This window comes from Macrobrachium nipponense, chromosome 10 (assembly GCF_015104395.2).
Source record: "Macrobrachium nipponense isolate FS-2020 chromosome 10, ASM1510439v2, whole genome shotgun sequence".
NCBI classification, from domain to species: Eukaryota; Metazoa; Arthropoda; class Malacostraca; order Decapoda; family Palaemonidae; genus Macrobrachium; species Macrobrachium nipponense.
The window spans coordinates 5,821,678-5,828,238 of record NC_087204.1 but is presented as its reverse complement, the minus strand read 5'-3'; positions in this window follow the sequence as shown (position 1 = coordinate 5,828,238).

Below are 6,561 nucleotides of genomic sequence, written 5' to 3'. Positions count from 1 at the left end.
CGCTCTATACTAAAAAAAAAATGAAAGATATGAAAGTTCCTTATATTATATTTGACATCACGCCAGAATAATTATAAAAAAAATATCAATACCCTTTTTGGTAAAATATCTAAAGGACAGAGAGTATGTAAAAGGAATCTGTTTAGCATTAAGAAAAAAATTCGCTTTTGTACTTAGTAAAAAAAAAGATGAAAGATAATGAAAGTTCCTTATATTATATCTGACATCAAGCAAGATTAATATAAAAATACCAACATTCTCTTTGGTAAAATGATATCTACGGACAGGTAGTACGTAAAGGAATCTGTTAAGCATTAAGAAAAAAATTCGCTCCATACTAAAAAAAAAAAAAAAAAAAAAAAAAAAAACTAAAAAAAAAAAAAAAAAAAAAAATCCATACAACCAAATGTATTCAGCGCCATCAGAAAGAAGACCCATCGGCCACCAATGAATCTCCCTATAGAGCAATTACTGCTGGATACCGTGTTACAAAAGAGCTCCTCATCAAATGGCACTACACACCATTTGCCCTTTGGATACAGACCTTTACAAATCGTGATTTACCCATTCGCTGTAATTCTATGGCATCATCGATTGTATACGTTACTCGAATTGGGTTAAAGTGTTGGATATTTTTGGAGAAATGTTTACTCAAATTGGGTTAGAGTTACAGTGTAGGATATCTTTGGAGAAATATTTACTCCAATTGGGTCAGAGCTAAAGTGTAGGATATTTTTGGAGAATCAAGACGAATCATGAATCGTGATGATTCTTCATGAATTGAATCGATTTTCTTGAATTGGTGTAAACACAGCCGTTACGCACAATTCTCTCTTTACATTCAGTATTGATTGTCCACTATGATTCACGAAGATTCAAAGTGATTCCTAATGAATCGTTAAGTCTATGAAGGGAATAGCAAAGAATGTATTTCATTAAAAAAAATACTAACGAAAAATAAATCGCATAAGCTTTAAAGACAGCTCCACAGATAACTCTCTCTCTCTCTCTCTCTCTCTCTCTCTCTCTCTCTCTCTCTCTCTCTCTCTCTCTCACTGTCCCCAAATTTATATATTACTCTATTACTACTCATTAGTAATCATCTTAGTTACATGCATTCTTTCAATTTCAAATGTTCCTCTTTAAAGACGCAAAAAATGTCGACATTTTTTGCTATTCTCTTGTTCTCTTCAGTAATTTACAAAAATTAAATTTGAGGAATAAAAATTGAATTTTAACGAGTCATAAACTGCTTATTTTTGATATAGGGCTTTAATACTTTGAATACTCCTCAATAATGTCCTCTCTATTTCGTTTGAATTTATATGGTGGTCGTGACGTCACCTGGAATTTTCTAACTTTTGAAAAGGATTTCATATTAGTGGAAATTATCTTCCATATGAATCCGTATCACTGAACAACTATATCAGCGCCGAACCCACTCAATGACTTTAAATTTAAATGCCCTTTATTTTTTTATAATGAAATGAGAAGTAATCAAAACGATAATTTAATTTATCGTGACCGAAAATATAAATTCTTCACGTGAACAAAGGGAAATTACATAAACTAGCGTCCTTTTTTGAAGTTTGATAAAATTATGAGCGAACTGCGTTGGTCGGTATCGCAAATGCAATCGTATGTTTTTGCTGCTCGTGGTTCTATATTGAATTAATTATTCGGATCCCAAAAATTAAATCGCATTCTATACAGTATTCAAAAAAAGAGGGTTTCCGCGGGAAAACGGCATTGAATCAAATATAGTGGGATCACGCATTTATGCTGAAAAAAGGTTTATATCCGAATGTGGGGGGTTGGGGGTTAGGGGAGATACTGAACTTTGAGTCGAGTTCAGTCGAATATGGAATTTAAGCCAACGCCAAGCACTGGGACCAATGAGGTTATTCAGCGCTGAAACGGAAACTGACAATAAAATGTTTGAAAGGTTTAACAGGAGGAAAACCTCAAAGCAGTTGCAACATGAATCAACTGTTAGGAGAGGGTGGAAAGTAAGATGGAAGAATGAGAATATGAAAGGCGGTACAGTAAAAACGAAAGTGGTCGCAGCTAGGTGCCTAAGGAAGGCACGCTGCAAAGAACCTTAAGTAATGCCTACAGTGCACCACATGAAGCCCACTGACGGCACTACCCCACTTAGGAGATACCGAACTTTGAAAACGGGAAGCAATATTGATAAATGACCTTGTAAATTGTTTTTGAAAACAACTTGTTGCTGTCTGTCTTTTTAGTTAATAGTCATTCTAATGAAAAGCTTTTATTTACTTTTATTAAAGTTATGATTAAGGTGCATGTGTCTGTATGTGTGTGTAGATATACTAATATACTGATTTTAAGTGATCTCGGCTCCTGAACTTAAACTGAAACTTATATCCGTCAGCGTTTGGAATATTTGCCTCACGATTTCCCGTGGTTTCTTCTTCTCACTCCGCTGGCAACAGAATTGGGTCAAACTATATTCATGAACTCAACCGTTACCAGATGCAATTTCCCTATATTCCCGTTTTCTTCATTGCAATGCAGTCTGTTGTCTCATTGATACAGTTACAATTTTGAGTACGATTGTACTGTGACCCACTGACAACTCATAAACCCTTGTAGTAGCCGTAATAACACAATATCTCTCTCTCTCTCTCTCTCTCTCTCTCTCTCTCTCTTTTCTTTTGCTAAATGGAAATGAATTAACCCGACGAGCGGAATTTTTTCTATATCGTCCCCTTCTGACAAGATGCTGAATCCTAGCCTCGCGATATCTCTTCCAAATTTGCATATATATATATATATATTTTCTAAGGAATGCCAAATGTCGCAGTCGTATCTACCTTGTTTGTTTGTTTGCTGTTTTTTTTACGATGCATGGAACCAGTGGTTATTCAGCAACGAGACCAACGGCTTGACGTGACTTCCGAACCACGTCGAGAGTGAACTTCCATCACCAGAAATACTAATCTCTCACCGCTCAGTGGAATGCCCGTGAATCGAATTCGTGGCCACCGAGGTGGCAGGTCAAGACCATACCGATCACGCCACTGAGGCGCTGTATATACCCTGTGCTACGAACTAAATGACAATGGATGTCATTTAGTAACTGTCCTTAGTCACAGGGTCTAAAGGAGCAGGGAATTGGGGAAAAAAAAAAAAAAAACACAATGGATATCATTTAGTAACTGCCCTTAGTCACGGCGCCTAAAGGAAGCAGGAAAGAGAGAGAGAGAGAGAGAGAAAAGAAAACAAAAAAAAAACACTAGGAATTCACAGAATACCATAAACTCTCGAGAAACCAATGATAACAGTACAACGAATAACGAAGGAAAAGAAAAGTAAATCGATCACCTGCAATTCAGGAGAACGATATCCATGCTAGAAGCGTTTCTATGCAATGTCCCTTGGGATAACCTGCGTTTTGGCAAGATGGAACTCAAGCAGATTCTGCATGTGAATCAGTTCAACGGTGGCAGGTGAGGGGTGGGAGGGGGACCCCTGGGTCGAATGTATGACGCTTGTCCTGCGAGAGTTTGCAGTCTTTTCGCTGGGAATCTGGAAAATTATTGTTTGTGGAATTGTCTTTATTTTCCTGGATAGGCGTCGGGTTACGTGAACTGACTGCATTGAGATCTGCAATGGATCGGTATGAAATAATAATAATAATAATAATAATAAAATAATAATAATAATAATAATAACTAATAATAATAATAATAATAATAATATTAATTAATTTTTTTGTCTATCACAGTCCGCCAATTCGACTGGGTGGTATTTATAGACTGGGGTTCCGGGTTGCATCCTGCCTCCTTAGGAGTCCAACACTCTTCTTACTATGTGCTCCGTTTCTAGGATCACACTCTTCTGCATGAGTCCTGGAGCTACTTCAGCCTCTAGCTTTTCCAGATTCCTTTTCAGGGATCTTGGGATCGTGCCTAGTGTTCCTATGATTATGGGTACAATTTCCACTAGCATATCCCATGTCCTTCTTATTTCTATTTTCAGGTCTTGATACTTATCCAATAATAATAATAATAATAATAATAATAATAATAATAATAATAATAATAATAATATAATAATTGTATCCATAAAATGAGTGAGGGAGAACACATAATACTTCCAATCGCGCTATAATAATGATTATAGCATTCACCCCCGTTCGTCCTCAAATCATTCCCAATAAATTACAATTGCCACTCAAATTCAGACGTTAGATGAAGATGCAGTAGAAGCGGTGATTAGGCTACATTATACCAAGTTTATAGTCATATATCAGAAACTTTCGATATTGTCCCTGAAAGCTTGGTATTAATAAAAAATTCTATAAATAATTATAAAACATATACATTTCTTTTAAATTCTACGCAGGCTCGCGCAAGACATACTTATACAAAGAGGGCAGTCACTGACGGGATTCAATCATCATGTCGAACCTCAGATAATGAAAGGCCCTCCTAAGTGACTGTAAATATCTCACGCGACTATTTTCTACCCGTCCTCTTGTTAGAGGCAAAACTTTTTTGAATAGGCTTTCATTTCAATCCAAAAAATATTTTGATATGAGCACAAAAACAGCTCATAATAAATTAAGTCTTTGTTCGAGTTACAAAACATGAAATAGTATCGTCATCCTCAATACCCTTAATAAGGCGTCCCTTGCCAAATGCACCCAACAGGTCAGCGACGTCGCTCTCAGCCTGGTCATGGCAACAGCCATAGTTCATTTAGTCACTGGAGCGACGAACCTCTTTTTGTACTGCAAATTAAATCAGCATTATTGCCGCGTCGCTCTGCAACAGAGGACGTCGCCTACGGGATGGCACTGGACGCTGGAGATTTTAATTGGATGCCGAAAGCCTTCATATGGAAAATGTTTGCTAATGAGGGACGCTAATTTTCGTGTTGAATGTGCAGTATGAAATTTTACCATTCCGACTTCTTTTCCTATAATGAATACTCAGTTCCAGCGACATTTGTTCGTGTTTTGTTATAAGCATCTTTCGGCATTTTCATCACTCACGTTTTCATCACAAAAAATTCCCTTTCAGAAATGACCAAACCATTGTTGTTTCTACATTCATCTTTTTAAATGGCAATTCAGTAATGAGACCCATTTACTGGGGAGGAAATATGATGGTGGGAAATATATGGAACAGAATTTATTGCCATGAATTCAGCATTTATTAATGAAAAGATAACGAGCACTGCCATTCACTCGCAGGTAATAAAATACTGCCACGACGAAACCCAAAAATATTTGGTATTCGAACCCTCTCAGCGAACTACTATTTGAAAACTACCATTGGGAATGGAATAGCGGCATTCGCTTTTTATCAAGTCAGTCATAAATATTTTGCAAAACGCGTTTTATAATGAAAGTACCGGAAATGTGAAGACCAACAGTAGGGTTGTTTATAAAGCAATAATCTATAATGACGGACTGTCGGACCGTTGGCGTTTACGATAAAAAATTAAGATGGCGGATGCTGGAATAGACATTTCTACTTAAAAAAAAAAAAAAAAAAAAAAAAAAAGAAAAAAAAAAAAAAAAAAAAAAAAAAAAAAAAAAAAACCTTGAGAATGAGAATACTGTAATAGACATTTGTATTTAACAATTATAAAATCAATCTTAAGATTGAGAACACTGTCATACACATTCGTATTTAAAACTGACATTTTTCTCAGTGACATTATTTTAAGACACATTATATATTATTACACTCTTATCCCGTTGTTGACTATCTTGGGTTATATACGTAAATTTTTGCGTCGCTATACGTGAGTGTTTGTTTGTTTGTTATTGAGCAACGGGACCAACGGCTTTACGTGACTTCCGAACCACGTCGAGAGTGAACTTCTATCACCAGAAATACACATCTCTCACCCCTCATTGGAATGCCCGAGAATCTGTTTATGGAAGGAAATCGATTCATTCAGGGTTAAAATAATAAAACAGAACAACGCCCACCTGTTCAGAAATCTAGTCTGTGTGACGCAATCATTTCAGCTTCGATAATTCTACCTTTGAGAATTACACTGACGAGTAACAACCATTATCATAAACACCTAACGTCTTTCAATTTTATTCTTAACGTGTTCTCTTTTAGCTATGAATAATAACTTCTTATGAGAATTATATGACACGTTTTAAGCGGTATGTCAAGGAAAATTAAACTTTGACAGGTTTATATGTAACCTAACCTAGGGGCGTGGCAAAAAAAAAAAAAAAAAAAAAAGAAAAGGAACGGGGAGTTCTAAAGTTGGACAGCTTTATATATAACCTAACCTATGGGCGTGGCCTCCCACCGAGAAAAAAAAAGGGGGAGAGCTCAGGATATCCAACCAGTTATTTTTAGCATTTCGGAAACCGACTCGACTATTTCGGGAGTTCATGGCTGGAGGTCTTCATCGGTTTTGCAATCAGTGGCTGTGTTTGAGATTCTCATTACAAGAGGTGGCTTTCTCAGAAAGACGAATTGATTCGAATACACATCCAATCGGCCTTGCGCGTTTTGTTTGCCTTCGCCATTATTTTGAGAGAGCGAGAAAACAGAG